Source organism: Manacus vitellinus, unplaced genomic scaffold (assembly GCF_001715985.3).
Source record: "Manacus vitellinus isolate BGI_N305 unplaced genomic scaffold, ASM171598v3 scaffold_60_pilon, whole genome shotgun sequence".
Taxonomy (NCBI): Eukaryota; Metazoa; Chordata; class Aves; order Passeriformes; family Pipridae; genus Manacus; species Manacus vitellinus.
Window position 1 is genome coordinate 276,847 of NW_021940687.1, and position 21,036 is coordinate 297,882.

General features: G+C 39.5%; 1 protein-coding gene across 1 annotated transcript in view; it reads left to right on the forward strand.

Moving 5' to 3' along the window:
* LOC103763444 (glypican-5) overlaps positions 1 to 21,036 on the forward strand; it is a 360,042-nt gene that overhangs the window by 30,509 nt on the left and 308,497 nt on the right.

The following is a 21,036-nucleotide window of genomic DNA, read 5'->3' on the forward strand; positions in this document are numbered from 1 at the left end:
CTATAATGGGAAGTGGTGAGAGAAATATACCTTAAATACATTTAAAAGGAAACAGCAAATCATCTTCGATAAGATATCATCCAAATATCAAGATTTATAATCATCCTATAGACTTGGTTCCTGAACTTGTCTGGCTGTGGCTGCCATTTGATGCCTAGAATGTCAGCAATTTGGGGAAGGGACAGTCCCTTCATTATCTCTTTATAGCTATTGTTCAGGCGATGTGGGTTGGGTATATTGGTGCTAGAATAAGAAATCTAATGTATATACACACACATCATGTGACTATGAGTTTGATTATTTGCTGTCCCTCTGTCCATATTTCACCTGTTGGTGGTTGTAATTGCCTTTTCTTCTTCTTTGTTCCTCCCAATACCTTGTCAGGCTGTTGACTGTATCTCCATAATATAAAAGCACAGTGGAAAAAAAAAATAAGAACCTGCAAAAGCAAAGTGAGCAAATGAGTCCAGGGGCTTGTCTACCTTGGGAGACTGAAGCACAATTCCTGTTGTGACAGCAACTTCTTAGAGACAGTGTTTCTGGTATCTATTTTAGTGTCCTTTTTTCTGGAGTTACACACTTTATTCACAACCATGTTGTGAAATTTCTGTGGCCTCCTTCCTGCAGGCGAGAAGGTGGGTGGTTTTCTCCCTCTATTTCACTTTTATTATGGCACTTCTGCCGTTTGTGTGACATTTCCATGCAGATATCGTTGCCGCTCAGTCTCTAATTACAGCAAGTCCCTCAAACCAGTGATTCTGCTGCTGGCTGTGTGAGTACTTCAGTAAGAATAAAGTTGTTCTCAGTGCAGCCAAGTCCAAGTTCCCACTTGCTTAAGTCAGTCTGACATTTTGGAAAAAAAAAAGTGGGTGAAATCCTGAGAAACAATGTGTTCTGACAGATGTTTGAATGGGAGTGTAAGTGTATGAAGATCCTGCACAAAACTTTTTTGAAATAAAAAGACCACCGACTGTCAGTTTGGGGGTATTTCAGTGATAATTCAGCTTTTAATTACATATCCTTTTCTCCCAAAGATGATCAGCTGTTTAAAATTACTTTTGTTTTTTTATTAGTCCTTTTCTTGTGAGTTTGGAAACAGGAAAGGCATCCTTGTAGGCCATTTCTAGATGCAAAGTTTTAGATGTTCTTTGAACAAACTTCTCTTGGTAATATTGAAGCTGTTGGGCAATTCAGTAAAAATATGGAAAAAACATTGTAGAGAACTGAGTGCAAAAGGACTGATTTGCAGGAAATTCTTCATTCTCAATTTTGCATTTTCAGGCTTCAAAAAGAAAATGACTGTGTGAGACTGCAAGGTTAAGAAAGCAGAATCTCAAAGCAAGTATGTTCAGGGGAAAGCAGTAGATGCCAGCCTTAGATGCATGCCCCAGTGAGGGTAGTGTGGCATTTCAGTTTGCAGTGTGCTCTCTTCTGCCAGCTGTAGACTTTCAATGGATGAAAATTGTACTCAGAAAATTAAAACTTTCTTTCTCAGGTTTACAGGTATACACTTTCATTTTTATTTTCCCTTAATTTAGGAGGCAAGTATAGAATAGCTTAGATTAATTCGTTTTTTTTCTAGAAAAATAATTTATCTGTTATACAGATATATTTTTTTTTACTCTTAGAGCAGTTTGTATATGTGCTTTTTAGTAATTCTGTGTAACATAATGCATTATTGATCTAAACTGTTACGTGTGTATAGTTGTAGAAAAAGAGGATGAAGTTTTCTCCCAGTTTTTAACAAAAAATGACTTACTGCTGTTGTGTGGTATTTTATTTATGGGCTGGGACTTCCCTGTGCTGTCTATAAAACTCTGAGACACAGTGCCAGTCCCAGGAAGATTAGGGCTACTGTAACAGGAGAGACAGGAATGCAGACGGAGGGTGTATAAAAGCAGTAGGATCATGGTTTTCTCTGTAAGAGATGGCAGTCTGAGTGTTTACAAGCACACTTGTCACATTGGGATTTTTAGATCAGATTTCAGAATTTGGATTTGATCTCAGTTCCTAATTTGCTTGGTGCTCTAGAGTGTCATGGCTTTCCTGGTCATCCATCAGTTGAGGGCGTTGTGGCTGGTAGGCGTTGAGGCTACTTTAGTTTAAAAAGAGGTGTACTTGATTTTAAGTGAGTTTATTCTTATGAGCATTCACCCTCAGGCAGAATGTTTTCAAAACTTTAGAGTTGTACCAAAGTTGGAGGTAGGGAAATTAAAACTGGTGGTGTGTTTGAGCCCCTCACAGCACAAATAGGTGAACACATAGATCAGTCCTTTTTCACTTCTTTGTTACTTCAGTTTTTCCCCTGTTGTCCTTGATGCTTTTCCCTTAGGTATGTCTCTCAGGGAGGAGAGGAGGAAGTGTATGTGCACAGCAGGGAGTGGTGCCTCATGGAGCGTTGGCCCTGTATTTACTGATTACTTTAGTTTAGGATCATTGATTTGGAGTTGGACAGTTGTACATCAGAACAGCTGAACCACTCCTTGTGCCTCTCCATGGCATGACTGTCAGAGCTGCTGTGAAGCAGAACTGGGACCAGTCCTGTGTGCAGCAGGGTGGTGAGGGAGACTGGAGTTTGTAAGGATGCAGGAACGTGCAAGTAGACTGCTGCGCTATAACCATGGAGAGGTATTTGCTCAAATCCATGGCATGTGAACATGATTCTCAGTAAAATTTACTCTTCCACGTGACTTAAGTCGAAATGGCTTTTCATCTGTCCTCAAAAGTATCTATGAAATACGTGCAATATATAAGATTCGAAGCTGATGTGGATTCCTCGTCCTGTGCCTTCTTCATGGATGTCTGTTAGGACTGCATTTCTCCACTGGGCCATGTAGGGGGAGTGTAAGTATTTTAAAGTGTAGCTATTGGATCATACCTTTTGTTTACTGTTTTTTTGGAGAGTTGGGGCTTACTTAATGAAGTACTGAATCTGTAATTGTCACCATCCTTGCAGAAAGCTTAAGACATTTTCTCTAAACTCAGGTAGTTTAGTTTTAGGAATTAGGAGGGTTTGTATGGGTATAGATAAAATCTGCTGCATTAATTTCTTATCCATGTTAGTGGGGAAATGATTAGTGCTGTTACTCATCAGCTTCATATTGACTCTCTAACTGTTCTTCAAACATTGTGTGAAGGAACTCTTTCCTTTGGTATGAATCTGAATGAAAGCAATGTAAGAACAGGACTTGAAAGTAAGGAATTTATGGGTCATGTCTTCCGTACATACTCTCAAGTCTTTTCCTCAGTCTTGCAGGCCTGTTCACAGCAACCAAAGGGTGATTTTTGTCAGATAGTGGAGGATCCAACAGCTTTGTCCAGCTGAGGATAACTACATCTGCTCCAAATCTTTTGTCAGGAAGGGAGAGGTTTGAGATTGGCTCTCTTTTTCATGTATTAAGACTTTTGCCTTTGATGTGCCATGCTAAAATTAGGATCTCTGCAGATGTTTACGTTTGGAATGTAAGTATTGATGCAAACCTTAGTGGATTCTTATTAAAAAGGAGAGTTTTAACAGTTTTTTTCACTTTTTGCTGTGACTGTTTTGCAAATGTGTGATTTTTTTTTCTGGTTTGTGCTGTCCAATGCTTGGGAGAGCTTCCTTTAGTTTTTCTTAGATTGCCATGGGAAAGAGTATGTTTGTAGGTGATGTAATAATTTCTTTACCCTTTGTTACTGCTTTTGTTAGGTTTCATAATATTTACTGTAAATAGAAGGCTGTGAACATGAATAGAGGCTTTTCATAGCAATAAATGGTATGTATCTGCTACCAGGATTTTAGAGGTGCATATGTAGAAACACGGAGCTTTTAGATCTCTTTTATTTTTTCCCCCTTTAGTTGTGTTCTGAGAAGGCCCCTTTCAAGTATCTGCATTTTCCATATGTGACCAGTGGTTCCTGGAATGCCTGAAGCCCTGTGCCCCACTGCACCTCGTGTAGAAGTTCCTGCTCCAGAAACCACTCCTCGTTCCTTCTCTCTATGACCAGGCTTAGTTTGCCCCAGCCCAGCTGCAGAGTCCTGTGTGACTGGATCCATGGAGCAGTGCTCATACCGCTGGATAAGCAGTAATTTTGGGTGGATAAAGAGCATTCTGAGAAATACAACTGACCAGACTGAAACCAGTTATCTGAGCTAGAACGTTTCTGCATGCATTTAATCACTTCCTCATGTGTTATTTCCTGCTCTTTTCTCTTAGCAGTTTTGGCCCGGGTGGTTGTGTGAAAGTCACAACAGAAAATGTGGTCTAACATCTCTGGAAAACTTTTCTTCTGTTTCTACCCATTCACATTCCTCTAAGGAAACATTTTGGCATGTGGCAAAGAGCTGCTTTTTTGTTTTGTTCTGTGGACTAGAAGTTAAAAATCTGGGCTGTTTTTTGTCTGACTCAACAGGGAATGATCCCAATGCCAGTCATGTAGGTATGCAATTAACATTAAATGTGAAATGTTTTATCTTAAAAGCAAAGAGGCGTAGGTCTCTGAAATACACTTAACAAACTTCTAAATCTGAGGCACACCTTGTTGCATGGCACATGGGGTGAAAAGAGGCTGTTGGGATTTGGCAGGCTCACCTCCTGCATCCTTTCTTCTTCCCTAACATGGTGGAAAAGGAGCATTATGGAAGTTGTAAACATGCAGTGTAAAACACACTGGGGACAAAAGAATGGCCCACAAAATTGGGGATAGTTTTAAATGTACACATATAACAAACACATTTATGAAATATATTTCATTTTTTTACTGTGTTAAACTTTATGCTCTGGAAATATTAATTTCCTCGAATGTAGTCATCTGTAAAACAATGCTCAGAAAATGTAGAAACCCACCAAATTTATTGCCAAAAGAAAAAAAAGTTCTAGGGTTACTAGCAAAAGAATGTGAAATTAAAGAAACAGTGGACCCACCTGCAGGAGGGTGAATCCTTTTAGGCCAGACTACTTTGCTGTTGATTTTTTTGATTAGTTATGAATGTATCAGTCTTCATGTGTGTAACTAATTTCAGTGCTGTTGGGAATAATGAATGAGTGTGTCTGTGCATTGGAAGTAAAGTGAATTTTAGTGACTCAGAAGTGCTTGCTCGAGAAGTTCCTCCTGAAGCTGTTGCTGTCCTGGAGTGACTGTAAGGATTTATATCCTGTTAAGATGACAGTTTTCAGGCATCCAGGCTGTCTCTGGGTATCCAGTTACTGGTCAGTGATGGCAGGTGCTGATAGGTGGATATACTGCCAGTAACTCCTACCAAGGTGAATATTGTTTTTTTACCTGAAAACATAGGAATGAGAAAGTCTTCTGTGATTTAAGTTTATTTATGTGGTCTTTGCGAAACAATGAAGAATTCATCTTGGCTTTGGTCCAAAAGGAGTTAAAAACCCTGATAATCTTTTCACTGATTTAACCGAGCTTGGACGCTGGCTCCATAGGTAGAATGAAACTAAAGCTTTTAAATTATAATGCTAAAGAAAAAGGGAGGCTTCTGTTTCCCGAGTGAAGATTACTTTGTGGGATGTGCCATGGAATATCTTATTAAGTGGCAAACGAGGGAACCGCAGTGGGTTTAATAATGCAATTTACAGAGTCCAGCAGAGGAACTAAATGTATAAAGAACCAAAATCCACTGTAGTAAATTTTTGTTGAAAACAAAATTATTCTTATGATGTTTTAGCTGAATATAGCAGCAAAAATACTCTTTCACCACTACCCCTGTCCAAATTCTAAGACTGGTTATCACAGGCACCTATCTTACTCTTGCTGCTTCTGTATGTGGTAGTAAAATTTGTAAAAGCCGGAGGAAGAGGAGCAATACTTTGATATTCAAATGTGCAGAGTAAATTCTGCAAAGCATATGAGAAGGTGATATGCCATTATAGTTCAGAAGAAAAGTGGACTATGTTTTGGTCAGAGCCCTTCAGAGTTCTGTGGCTGAAGAACTTGTGTGTCCAAAAGACTTTTTTTTTCTCCTTTAACTGTATTAATTCATCTAATAACAGATGCCATCCTTCCCTATAAATCTTTCATTTTTCAATATCCTCAGTCTACCATCCTTACAGCAAAGCTATTACTGTTCAACACCAAATCTATTTTGAGACATTTATGGCTGTTGCGCAGTAACACACCTGACATCCAGCTAATCCAGCTGAGCACAACAGCTCAGGAACCCTCTTGGAGTTCTGGGACTGCATCAAGTGAGTCTGAGAGCTGTGGGCACTGCTTTAAGGTGGAAGAAGAGGCAGTTTATTTGCAGCCTGTCCTGCTGGTTGGGAGCTCTGGCATGTGGATGCTGAGGTTCAGTCCTTCACTTTTCTGCAGTCTTTCCCTGGTGCCATGTGCAAGGGGCATTTGAGAGCTCAAAACTGCCTTTTCTTCTGGGTGTACCATTAACTTCAGAGTGGAGTAGGTTTTTTTAATTAGTCAAGTGCACTTGAGTTGGAGAATAGGAGATGTCATTGCAGTGGTTTAAATCAGAATTTGTTTTAATTTTTTGCTGTGTGATCCATATACTTTCTAATGGAATGCGAGGTTTGTCATCTCTCTTTTTTTTAAAGTATTTAAAAATCCCTCCCTTTTTTTTCCTTAAGTATGTTTGTTATGTTTGAGCAACAAGTTTAACCTCAACGATGATATTGCTATTGCAAAAATACCTAAGAATTCAAAGACAAATAAGACATGTAGAAAAAACTATATGAACTGTGTCCCTGCACACCTACCCACTGTATGCTTAGAAATAATGTGCTGACGAACAGGAATGGCACAGCTTCAAGGAAAATGCAAAGAACTGATGAAGGTTTCTAAGATTTCTTAGTTATCTCTCTCTGCCTGAAAACTGATTGTTCTCTTGGCTACTTGAAGGTGGAGTAACTTGAGTGAAGGCTTTGGGGTTACACCAGGTATGACTGGTATAAATTACAGCAGCATGAGACCCACAGTGATTTATCTTATGATGGCAGAGACAAATCTTATCTGAAGATTCCTGATTCTGTAGAGGATGAAATGTTCATTTTCCTGTCATCACTCAAGGCAATAGATAGTTTTATCTGATTTTATAATCTGTCTGAACAGAGCAGTTTTGATGGTATAAACATTATTTAAGGGTGTGCTTTCTTGTATTTCTGAAGCCATTATCAAGGTCTATTCCTCAAGCAGGCATCTTTTCTGTAGACCTGCTTTTGATCTTATTTTATGACTGATGGGTTTTATAGCAAGTTTTAGTGAGTTTTTATTTCAAGATCAATAAAACTGAAATACTAAAAGCAAAAAACAGGCTTCCAGCCCACCCACTCTGCCCACCACACACTCAGTGACACACCTTTCAGGACTGCTGTCACATCAAGTGCCACCAGAACACGTGCTTGGTTTTGTGGTGCAGCGTGAGGTCCTGGTTAAGCAGGGATCAGAATGGAGCTGTCCTGGCCTTGGCATGTTGCTTAAAATGTGTGTTGTAAGATTACAGGCCTGGCAGGATGGAAGCATGGTAAAACACTGATGTGCATTTCTTTAAAAAAGTAACAAAAAGTCATGCTATCCAGCACATCAAAATTCTGAAGACTTTGGATACCCTTGAAGTGGATAAGGCTGCTAGATAAGGAGAGGATTAGGGATGCAGTTCCCTCTGTTAGTGTAGTATCCAAGACTTTCCCTGTGTGAAGTGTTGGGAAGCCCAGGGCTATGGACAGGCCACAAAAGAGGCTGGAATAACTTTTTAATGTCCCTTTAAAGAAAAGAATGGATGTGATATTGCTGCATCACCATGATTTCCTTCCTGTCCAGACTGAAGATCACTACATGATATAAAAGCAGGATGAGTTTCTGAAGATAACACCCCTCCTCCTGGTGGAGATGCTTTCTGCATTGGCACTGTCCTGGATAGTGTCTCTCAGAGGACTTGAAGCTCTTCCAGAGCATTAAAACAACGTTCCTTCCTGGGGGGCAGCTGCACAGTTGCGTCTACTGTATGTTGGCTCTAGTTGTAAGCCCTCCTTTTCTTTAGTGAATATCCCCATGTTTTTATTTTATGCAGCAGGGAAGCCACCTTAAAGCCAGCACTGACCTTAGCACAGTAAATTGTCCTGTTTTATTTTCATCCTCCATTCAGTGCTGTCCAGGCATGTGCTGGAACGGTGAGTGGCAAGGGTGCTTGGCTGATTGTTCCCTCTCTGTGGTGCCTTGTGTCTCATCTTCACAATATGCTGTGGTCTCACAGCCCCATTTTGCTCTTGGTGTTCTGAGAGCATTCCCAGTTATCCAGTTTTCTGTGTAACCCTTTGGGACTGTAATCACAGCTGGGGTGGTCCTGGGCTGGACTCAGCCCTTGCAGGGGTGCAGGATGCTCCACTCAGTGTCTGCAGCAGGCAGGTCAGCTTGGGGTCTTCTAGCTAAGGAGAAAGTGCGTGCACAGCAGAGTGTGTCTGAGGAACAATCTAAACACTGAATATATTGTTGTTCTGTCGAGTAAATTTCTTGATGCCTTGGAGCAACTCTTCTCCCTCATCTTCCTTCCGTTCCAGGTGGCTCACTGACTCTACGGTCAGGTTCAGCCCTGGGTTCATGTGTTTTAAAGTCAGACACATGCTGAGGTTCTTTACTGGCTTGGGACCAAAGAACTCAATGTTCCATAGATAAACCATTTGGATGATATGAGTTTCAACAGCCTGAGGGCTCTTGGGTGAAGTAACTCAAAATCTATTTATACACTAACCTTTGAATTTCTCAGATTCACATGCATGATAATTTGTTTGAATAAAAAATTGGATATAAAAATGAAATTAAACCTTTATGATGACCTTTAGAGTAATTTGGACACATTCTCATCTTGGCTTGCAATTTAAAACTGATGCAGTTACTGATCCATGGTGTGGGTAATGAAACTTTATCTGAAACTGTTTTAATATTTGTGTTGAGCTGTAAATGAGAAAATGCTTTTTCTTGTTAGTATTTGGATGCTATTTCTGGAGTGGTTTTTTGGTATGTTTTCAGTGTAGCTTACAAGCATAAAGAGCTGTGGATGTGTTCATTCTTCTAGTTTCAGTTTTGGATTCCATTTAGATTTCATCTTTGGATTTATCTCGGGCTGTGCTGCCTCCAAGGAGGAGGAGGATCTTGACATTTTAGTTATTAAAGTGTTTTACTCTTCAGTTTTTAAAAATAATTATGCATATATAATTAAATATTATGCATATATGATTAAATATGCATATTGTGTGAAACAAAGTTCCAAATGTTTTTCATCCCACTTTGTTTTGAAAACCATTTGATGTTGTTCGGTTAAACTGTATTAATTAAAGCATGGATCTACATCTGGTGTATTAGAGGTGGCAATTGTAGAGAAGTAACGTGAACATCCTTTACAGTGGAAAGCCATGTGAGAGCTTCAGCTGTGTGGTTTTTAACCAAGTTTGATTCAGGTTGGCCTGGCTTAATTATGCCTTTTTTTTTTTTAACCTTGTAACACAGAACAAGTCTCGGAATTTATATCAGAAATATTCTGAGTTAGGACAGTGTGCAGTCAACACAAAATTATAGATCAAATTCAAATATACGGCAGGGTCACTACCAAACCATTCCTGGAAAAATTAACAAAAAAAAAAGTGGGAGAATCACTTGTTCTGCTTAAAATCTGTTTTAAAAATATAAATAATAATTCTCACGTACACCAACAAATCTGAACCCGTGTAGTCTGTTGACGAAAAAGAGTGTGCCTTGGGATTTCTTTTTGTTTACACAAGATCTCCACATGCAACATCTGGGCTCTTAAAGCCCAAACAATGACCTTGTGCTGGAAAAATACACTGTGATGAGGCACATTGTGTGATGTGGACACCACTGCTTATAAGTTGAGGACCAGAATTTATCAAAACTCTGTGTCTATGTCTTTGGCTGGTGCCAGGGAGGATTAAAGAAAAAGAAAAAGCACTCATCCTATTTTTTCATGGAAAATGAAATAGTTTTCGATCAGCATTCCTGAAGTGTGGCATTTCTTTCCAAAAGAGCCCATTCAGTATATCCGAGGGCCTCTGAGAGTTCCCTGTTGACTCTGTGTGGGATTAGAGTGTTTCTATTTGCAAGTCATCAACTTGATTCAAATCAGAACCAGACTGAATCTTAACTCAGGGAATGTTCCTGAACATCTCTGAATAAATGGATCTGTTTTACCCCAGAACAGAACCAGCGTGCTTTGCAGTTACATCTCCAGTCCGAGGACTCCTATTGATAATGTCAGAATTATTAAAGTCAGCTTAATAAAGCTCAAAATCCCACCTAGGTCAGCACTAACAGCACTTGGAGGTTCACTGCATGTTTGAATCGAAATGCTGCCGTTGGGGTATCAAAAGACATGTGCTCAGTGCCTTGTTACTAAGAAAACCCAGCCCAAAACATCTATATTGATGCACATGTGAGAGTTTAAATGCATATGTCAACATCTCAAACTGACCTTGGATAGTTTCTCATTTTTAGGCAGCAGAATTTCCTGATGAAAAATAATACTTATTGCATATTTTCCCACCCATGTTATTTATTAAATCCATATTGAACGTGTTTGCCTGCAGAATAAAATGATCTTGGCTATTCAGCATAACAATGAGCTATTATACAGAAATTTTAAAGAAAAAGGAAAAAAAATAAAAGAAGCTACTTCTAATAAAAAAAGCCAGATGCTGACTTCATGTATTCTGGGGAAAGAAACCCCATGTAAATTCAATGCTCCTCGTTGATTCCCCCTAGTGAAATTATATCTAGTGTTTTGATCCAATGCAATTTTTAATACACTAACATCTCTTGGCTCGAGAGGCTCCTTACTCTTTCCAGACCAGTAAATCTCTGACTCTGCAGCACTAGGTTGGTTTTAGTGCTTTTGGCAGTGTGATAACTCATGTTGCCTATTGATGATTTCTTTGGATTTTTTAGTACATTCTGACATATTCTGTTCATTCAGTACATCTTCTCATAAAAGAAAGCCATGTTTTCTTTTGTTGTCATAAATTTTGAAGTATATTTTTAAATAAAACTATTTTAACTGTTTAGGTGCTGGTGAAAAAGAGAAAGTAAGTCAAGCAATAAGATAACTATTATAGTACTATTAATTTCCAGGGCTCTAAATACAGATATGACAAGTGTGTGTTATAGCCTTGATTTAAATCTGTCAGCAGAGACCTTGTATAGTAGTTGTAGGCTTTGATTCTCCAAACACACAGTTCTCTGGAAGGCAAAGTGAAGAGCACACAGGTAAGACCTCGAGAACAAGATTTAGCAACGTGTCTGTTCCTGTTGTTGTCTACTCAAGCCCCAGTTTTCAGTTAAAACTTTTTCTTCTCTAGCCTGGATGAAGTGACTGGTTGGCAGTGGGTAGTGTCAGATTTCACACTTCTTTTCTATAGGGTGTCTTGAAATAAAGGTGACAAGGTCGCTAAAGGAATGCTCAGAAAGAAATACACTCAGAAATGCTCAGTGGAATGTTTTTAGAGCTTTACCTCTCCCAGATTTTCCATGTGCCATGTCAGTAGTGTGCATCTTTAGCGTAGGTCTTCCAGGTCAAATTCCATGGTAGGGAAAAGTTGAGCTTTAGAGTAGCAGAGAAGTTTTTGGCTGCCTGTTTTCAGTTATGTGTGCAGAGGCTGGGGAGTGCCCCGAGTGCAGTTGGAATCACGTAGAGCACCCCACATTTATTGCATTTGCGAGTGGCTGTTCACAGCAACATTGTGGGACAGTGACTTTTGGGAGAGAGGAAGGATTGCTTGACACTTTGAGTCTGCAGGGGGGAGGAAAAAGAGAAAATCCCAAATCTCCCTAGTGAAACTTTAGATAAAAAAGATGAAATTGTGTTTCTGATGGTGAAGTTAGTGGTAGGTGAGATCTTTTAAAAGAAGAAAAAGTTGCTCAGCAAAGAGGGGCTTGGACTCTGGGAATTTGAGGGCATTTTAGTATGTAGAAGATGGGAAGGATTTTTCTACTGCAAATGTAGAGGATTGTGAAGCAAAAAAAAAAGAAAAGCTGGAAAGATTCAATATGTGTGTTAATGATGTCCCTGAAGAGGAAGTCGGCAGTAATCCCATTCTCCTCATTCAGAAACTTCTTATTTGAGAGTTGGAGCTTCCTGTCAAGGAGTTTTTGGAGGGAAGGTGCTGACTTCTGAAGTAGGGGTTTTTGATAAGAGTCTAAAGGATTTAGGCTCTTCACATTTGATAGAAGCAGCTTAATTAGTGCTCTCATAGTCTGATGAATACTCCACCTTGATTTCAAGTGAGATAATTCAAGTTCATCCTTAAAAGATCAGTTCTGTGCATATGGAGGAGAGAGAATATTGTCAGGAGCTGATGTTTGTGGCTGGCATTGCAGTGCAGCCCAGAGGTAACACACAAGCCCAAGATGTCCTGAACAGTCAGCCCTGGTTCCTTGAACCAGGATTTTCTAGTGAATCTTTGTCACTACAAAATCTTTACTTGACTTTGATTTGCCTACTGGTATTATCATACAGTCAGGACTGCAGTACTGTTTTTGTCGATCTTGCTTTTTTTGCTTTCCTTTTAGGAGGGCTTAGTGCTTCCTACACGGAAAAAGGAAATCAAGTGCTCCTGCTGACCTCATGACTCTAAAAAGGGGTAATTCATATTGGAAAATGGGGATTTTTTTAAAATTCTTGTGTATAACAGTTATGTTGTGGCAGTAAATGCCACAAGCTGCCAGTAAGGCCAAATGTGTGTCATGATTCAAGGATTATGTGTATTCTGTGTATCTTGCAGAGCATGATTTATAAAGGACAGTACTTCTCTTAAAGAGAGTTCATTTTTCAACAGAATTCTTCTTGTTTCTCTAAAACTCAGACGTGTACAGTGCTGGTAAATGGACCAGCACTCCCCTGCACTGTGACCATTTTCCCTGTTCCCAGCCTTCCATATTTCTGTTTTAATAGCCTATAGAAACTGAACTGTTCTTCGCTTTACCCATCACTTACTTTATGCAGTGAATCACTCAAAGCAGCAAAACTGAAAAGTAATGAGCCATTCAGATGATTTTTGCTGAAATTAAGACTTCACTACTGTGCTATTAATTTCTTGTGATAGTAAGTTGAATGATAAGAACAATGAACTTAAGAACAGAGTGTCCAGAGAAGGGCAGCAGAGCTGGTGAAGGGTCTGGAGCACCAGTCTGATGAGGAGCGGCTCAGGGAACTGGGGGGCCTCAGCCTGGAGAAAGGAGAGTGAGGGAGGGGGGATCTTATCACACTGTTCAACCGCCTGGAAAGGAGGATGTAGCCAGGTGGAGGTTGCTCTGTTCTCCCAAGTAACAAGTGATAGGACAAGAGCAAACAGCCTTAAATTATGCCTGGGGAGGTTTAGATTGAACGTGAGGAAAAATTTCTCCACTGAAAGGATGGTCAGGCTTTGGAACAGGCTGCCCAGGGAAGTGCTGCAGTCACCATCCCTGGAGGGATTGAAAAGGTGAGTAGATAAGGCACTTGGAGGGCCATGGCTTAGTGGTGGACTTGGCAGCGCTGGGAAACAGTTGGACTCAGTGGTCTTGGAGGTCATTTCCAACCTCAACAGTTCTGTGATTCTAGGATGTTAAAGAAAAAGCTAAAAGCTTCAGGTGCACATGTAGAAGCTAAAGCAATGTATTACCCTTCACAGCAGGAAAATGTAGCTGGCTTCCTGCAGGACAAAGGGAGCAGCCTTTTTTTTGATAAGCTTTGAACATTTTGGAAGAGCAAGCTGGACTTTTGGCCTTACATAATTGTGTATAGCAAATATATTTGAGGAAATTCATGAAGACACTGATGAAAATAACTGTCTCTTCATATGAAAGCAGGATTTGTATAGTGAGCAAAAGCATCTGATACTAGAGGTGGCTGGCTGTTACATATTGCATATTTGGGAAGCTGTTGTTAAAAATCACGTCTTGTGACCAAATCCCATATAGTGCTGATCAGGTGCAGAGATTTGACAGGGAAGATCTGTCCTGTGTGGTAATTCTGGTAGCCTTAAAGGATAAATAGGTTTTTTATATAAATAAATATACATCTAAAGGAAAATATAAAACGGGCTGTAGGTGAATACAGAGGCTGACCCCATTACTAATGGAGTTCATGTATTTTCTGCCTGGTTCACTCATACAGAGCCTGCTCTTCCTACCTTGGGAAGTGTGCTTTCATATTAATCAGAAATTTCAAACCCAGGGAATAAAGCCTAAGAGAGAAGATTGACTTAGTAATTATGCAGTTGGAACTCTTTATTGCTCCACAGAGCTGGATTTTGAGAGAGCGTTCCTGCAGATGCCAGGGCTGCAACTACACTGAAGGAAAAGATGAAAGTTCACATTTTCACTTGTCAGTAGGGTCGACTTTAAAGTAATTTGTCCTTCCCAAGACGTGTCCTGGCTCAGAGAATTGGCAGTATTCTACAATGCCAGACAAGGAAGGGAGTTTTGGTATGAGAGCAGTTCTGAGTGTACAGAGTGTCAGACACAGAGTCCTGCCTTATTTTCATAATAGTGTAAGGGAGTTATAAGTACTATGAATAAGCAGTGTTTGCTTTCAGCTTTTTGTAAAACGTGGTGACTTTTTGAATACTCAGTGTTCTATGTGTGCAGTTAATGAAAGGAAAACAATCTTCTTTTCCTTTACGGAAGAGATTATTTGACTGCTTTGGATGCTAGGGATGTGTCTTAGTGACCAGAAGTCTGTTCCTTTGTGCGTTCTGACCCTGGATGGCTGAAACTTGGAGTTCTTTCTGCAGAAGTTATAATAACACTCCTGTAGTTGAATTAAAGGCAAAACCTTCATGAAGTGGTGTAAGTCCTGGAAAGAGAAGAGCTTTTTCCTCCAGCACTGTAGGCTTTATTGGTTATTTGTCCCCCTGGTAGGCTTTCCAAACCCCTATTTTGTATTTGTGGAATTGTGAAAAGCATTCTTTGTTCTTAATTTAGTCTTGCTCTGACATCAACTACAGTCCAGTCATAGGAGGATATGTAATACCATTCCCTGAAGACCGAAAAAGTGTACAGTGAAAACAGATCATCTCTTTCATTGTGAAAATGAGGAAATCCCTTGACATAGAAACATGGGGAATGAGTCTTTTTCTAGTTATTAGGAGCCAAGAGGATGGGTAATCAAATTGCATTTAGTTCTTAAACATGGTACTCTGAAATAAGTGAAATATTAACTATGCTCTAGTGTTCAAACAACAGGGAGCAAGTTGAGCATTGCTAAGCTCAGTGAATTCAGTGGCATGAACTAAATATTTGAGCGTTTGTGGCATTTTGGCCTTTTGATAGCCATCAGAATCTTTAACATCACTAGGGAAGTCTGACCTTGTCATTTCTCTTCAGAAAGCTTGAAAGTGGAATATCTGATATAATATGTTCCCATACGTAACATTTACTATTAAAATGTTTGTTTAATGTAGTTGATACTTGTGACCAAAGAGCAAACTTTTTTGTTTGAACAGAATATATTTGGCAGAAAGGTAGCTTTTGTGGTAAGTAGGGGTTTGTTCCACAGGTGAGCAATATATGAAATATGCACAGGTTTTGATAAATGTGTCCAAGTAATCCAGTTTCTTTGAGATGCTAAGAGAAACAAAGGTGTAAAAGCAAACTCTTAAATGTTTATTACAAAATATTTCCAGTTTCAGTAAAGTAGCTTTAATTTATTGGATAGAATGCATGTCTCTGAGAATTTTCAGTGGAATTGACACATTGATTTAGTGTTTGAAAAGAGAACACAAGGTGGCTACTTAGCATTGCCTTTTTAGGAAACAGGAGCACCGCCCTGGTGCCATCCTGGAAGCAATAGCATGGAGCAGGTATAGTGAGTATCTATGTGTGCTTTAATGAAATCATTCCAGGAGTGGTTTTGTGATTGCTGCAGGTGTGTAATTAATGAAGAGTTCCAATCTATTTTTACAGGATTTATTTAATCTTTCATATGCAGGAAGTAGAGATGGTGAAGTGCTGTGTTTTCTCCTGTTACAGTAACTTAGGCCCTGCTGTTGCCCACTCTTGCTGGGTGTGATTATGTATGCACGGTGTGTAGATCTTTTGATCTCTGCTGAGCTCCTTGTAAAGAATGGGAACAAATTTTTTTTCAGAATCAGGTCTGTATTTGCATAGGTAATGCAAAGACTGAAATAGCACGAGGGTTAAAGGAGTTACATTGAAATATGGATGCAATGGCCAGCAGCCGGTCCTTTTATAATCTGAGTCATACCAACTTCTTTGAAATAGTCTGCAGTTGGCTGATAGTTTTTCTCCTCTTCTTTTGCGAGATAAATTACTTCCTTGTTGGAAGCACAGGTGTCTCGATACTAGTTATTAGAGGAACCATTGATACAGCATCACACTGCATGGTACTTACACAAATTCACATTTATTCTAGTTTTGTGATATTAATACTCTGTGTTGTAAATTTAAGAGCTACTGCTCTGTTTTGTTTTGCAGAACAAGCTGCAAAAAACCTTGGGCTAGTTTAGTTTAAGGTAAGGTTGAGGGTGAGTGATTTGGTCTCAGTATTTATTGAAAATGAGACTGAAATGCATTTTTAAATGAACACATACATGTGTTTGATATTGTTGAGGTGATACAAGTGCAGACCTAAACCACAGAAAACCAAACTTATTCTGTACCCATGTGGAGATGATACAGTCCTTGATTTATTAGTGGTAAAATATTGATGTTGAAATTTTTTTTATGCACGTCAGCTGAGCAGGCAGGAATTTACTGTGCTTAGCAGGGTGAGATGTCTCACCTGGTACCTTTTAAAGTGTGAGGCTGAGATCTTTCGTTTCTCCTGTACAAATACAGACCAGATAAACAGCACTTGAAGGGTTTTACCATTTTAGGATGACTTGGCAGGCTTTGTGAAATGGCAAAGTGCCATTCCCTGCTTCTGTAGCTGCAACAGAAGGCAACGGAATTGATGATGTTTGTGCAGGTGAGCAAGGTCAGGCCCATAGGAGAGGGGACACAGTCCAGGTGTAATCACCTGGGATGCTAGCAGGGCCTGCATTGGTGCTCCTCCTCCAAATTCTGAATTATAACCAAAGCCAGAGCTGCAAAAGTGGGATATGGCTGATGGCAACAAGACAGGGGTTAGCACTTTATGGGGAGGGGGGGAGGACATGTTCTCCTTAATTAATGCAAGAAATCATTGCATTAATACGAATTAATACCTGTGTGGTTTGAACCACATGTTCTTGGTCTTTTTTTCTTCTTTATGGACTGCTCCCTATTAATCTGTTCAGAAACAGCCCGTGAAGGAATCCTGAAACAGGTATCACAGGCCTGCACACAGCAGGTGTGTCATAAATGAAATAAGCCACAGTTATATTTTCCAAGGTAAGCTTAAATCCTAAAATGAATACTGGTACTGGGAAAGAACCTAGGCTTTTGGGGCTGTAATGTTAACTCTTCCCTTGCCATGTGCCTCTCAAAGGATTGCATTGTTGCGGGAAATGTTGCAAGAATTCCCAACTAGAAATCATACCATATTGTAAATGGATTTATTAGCCCAGGATGCATTTCCATTATGGAAGTGGGGTGTAAATACAGGTATGAAACCGAGGTCAGAAAAGGAGAAAAAAATAAAAATAAAAAAGGAGACAGGCGTACATCTGCATCAGTGTAGAGAGAGAAACTGATTTACAGGAATCTTAAACTGGAGGCTGTCTGCAGTCAGCAGTTTGTCCTTTGTTCCTCATCCTTGCTGGTCATTGTCACACAGTCTTCTCTCATGTGTAGTGGTAGCAGGAGGACCCAACCTCCATCATGGCTGGGAGGAGGACCCAACCTCCACACCCCCTTAAAATAACCGACTTAAAATTTTAAAGGAATCATTTCATGGGAAGTCATTGAGGAACTAGGAGAGCATTTAGACATGGTCAATGAGACTAAAGAATTGCTTCAGGCAGGAAGTCGTGGTGGGTACTTTCAAGAAAAAGCTGTAGGAAAAAGAAATCAAGATGTCTTAGTCAAAATCACCTTTGCTAAATACTGCAGGACTTGGTGACAAGTATGAATTAAGATTAAAGTAGATAGTATTGAAATGAATTCCAACTTTTGTAATAGAAAGATAGCTTTAGAGGAAAGATATCTGCAGAAAGGCTTGGATTTAATCTCTAGTATATTCTTTGAATAATTGTGGTTTACGTAGGGTAATGCACTCAGGTAAAATATCTGAACAATCCAATGTGGTGTAAATTTTTACTTGAATTTTGTGCAGAAGTTTTGTATAAAAACAAATGTATTCGCCAAATGTTAACATCTGTGCAGATATGGCATGGGCTAAAAGCAATGACAGAAGATTTCCAGGTCCTGAAAGACCAAATAATTCATCACGTGCTTAATCTAAAGAGTATTTCCACTGGTTTCCAGGAGATCATCTGCATTCTCAAAACTAAGAACAAGTTTAAAGAATTTGGCCCAAGCTAAAGCAAAAATTATGAGAAACAATTTGTTACTCTTCAGACTTGGTTTCTTTTTCCTTTAAATTATGCACTGCAAGTTGTACATGCAGCTTGTTTAAGGGAGACTTAAGTACTTACAGTAGCTCAACAGGGAATGGTTGTATACATATGGGTTTGATAAATGGGCATGAACTAATAAACATACTTTCCTAAGTATCTGTTCTTCATAATATTTTTCTGTGAGAATTAGACCATATTATGACTGAAGTTCAAACACTCAAGGGATTCCCAGAAAAACAAACATTACTTCCTCTTCCAAATCTTCTCATCACAGTATTGTTTTCCAACATTACGTTGTGTTCCAGCACAGCAGATGTTTAACAAAAGCACTGAAAGTGTTATTCTTCACTAGTGATACTTTGCAAACAACAAAGTCCATTTACAAGGTGTTGTCTTAAACTGTTTAATCGAGTACAAATCAACAAACAGGAGAATGTGTCTAGTATCCAGGACTTTTTGGGTAAAATTCAGCCTTTCAGAAAGACTTCTGTAGAAGTATTACATACTTTTAATAGTATGTAAAAGAACTTTAGATGAGAGGAGGCCTGAAAGCAGTGCACACTGAATTTCAGGCTGTGGTTCCTTTCTGGTTGAGCCCGTAGCACCCTCAAAGGGAGCATTGTTTGCCTCATAATCCCCTGTCTGTTGGTTCTTGTCACTGTGGTGCCGCCTCCATCATCTTGCACAGATGTTTATGCCCATGTGTTGTGAACCTCTTACTGAACTGGCAGAACAAGTGATTCTCCTTGAGCTGCACCAGGACCTTGATAGTTTTGCTGTGCACTTTGGCTGTGGCCTTGGACTCCTCAAAGGGAAGCAGAGCAGTATCATGAAGGCCTGGTGTAGATGTGCAGGGCACTAGAGTCAGGAGTTTACTCAGGTCCAAGCACGTGGAATTATCATCAACCCAACGAGTGTCCCCTCAGAAGGCTGAGATACCGTGGCTGGTGTCTCTGTACACACACTGTACTGTGCTGTGTGCTGAATTCTGTGCCCAAAGCCTTCATCTGCTGAGGTGGAACAGTTTCAGCCAATTTCTCTAATTACTTCTCTAACATTTAGTTGAGTTCCAGATTTGACCTACATGAGGTTTTTTTCTAAGAAGGTTTGTGCTCATAAAATCTTCATGTGTCTAATAAAAGGCAAACCAGGAGCCTCAGGAATGTTATTGCTGTGACCACAAGGCAGATTCTCGTGCAAAGCTCCCATCCAACAGCCCTCACTTAGTTTGGAGCCAGCATTCTTTTCTGAAATACTCAACGTGATCACAAAAGGCAGGATACACCAAGAAGGCTAGTAGGATTTGCAGCCTGTGGTGTTTAGGAGTTTCCTAAATCAATACAATGGTTATGAAAATTTATCTTAGATGTCAAAACGTATCTTCAAAATGCGTTTTCATTTCAAATTTACAAATATGTTCAATGACATTTTCCTCAGTGTTTAGAAAATACAATTTTTTTCTCCAGATAATACTGAAGTAATTATTTTTAAAAGCACAAGACTGAATGCCACTTTAATGCTGATAACTTTACCCCAGTTACTGTGTATTCACATGAAACATACACACTTTTAGGTGTAGAGGTGAGCAAAATATGTGCTTTTTAACACTTTTAGGATCAGGGCCTCAATTTTGAATATTGTCATCTTTGATTATTCCAGGTGGTAAAAAGGTAAGTTTATAACCCACATAGGACAGCTTATTCAAAACACTTGTACTTTAGGTTGGGAGAACATCCACTGAGGATATAATGGAGAGAAGAAAGGTCAGTGACACTGTTGCCTGCAGTTCAGAGATCTCTCAGCTTGTGCTGACCTGATAAAGTAAGTCTGGCAGCACAGTGACAAAATAAATGCAGCTGTATTGCTTCCAGACATGAACTGTCTCGTGCAGAGTTAACTTGGGTGTCATTCTACTCTTCGCACAAGGAAACTGCAACCCTGAAAAGCCACCAAAGGATGATTGAATACGGATTTTTTTTTTTCCCCCTCTGTAGAAGCTTAAAAGCTTTATAGAGGTACCTCATCAGCAGCAACAGGATGAAATATGTTAGTTTTTTTGTAACAGTTGACCTTGATTTGCCAGCCCATCAGTTTTCTAATTAGTTTTTTGCAAAACTTCAAAATAATTTAAAGCAATAATTTAAAATTATAGAAGTATCAATTGATTGAATTCAGCAGTTTAAGTTACTTGATGTTAAGTATTCTGTTCAGATGAGGGTGTGCAGCCACTTGAACTACAGCATTTGTTTGCAGAGTGCCTTGATTCCCATGGAGTGCATTACATTTTCCTTTCAACCAGCCTGCAGAGCCTGGGATGGTGCACAGGGGCAGGATGGAATGGGAACCTGCACTCCCACGGTGGGGGAAGTGTGGAACTGCAGCTTCCAACGTGTACCATCAGCTGCAATCATCAGTACACACTGTTATGCAGGACCATCATTGTTTCTTTCATCAAGAATATTTTTAAGTCATGACTTATCCATACCTTTTGTGGGACAAATAAATGCCTGAATTCTTTCAGTTTAATATCTACACTGACAAGAATTTAGTTCATTTTAGGTCTTTGCTTTTTGTAGTAGATGTCTGA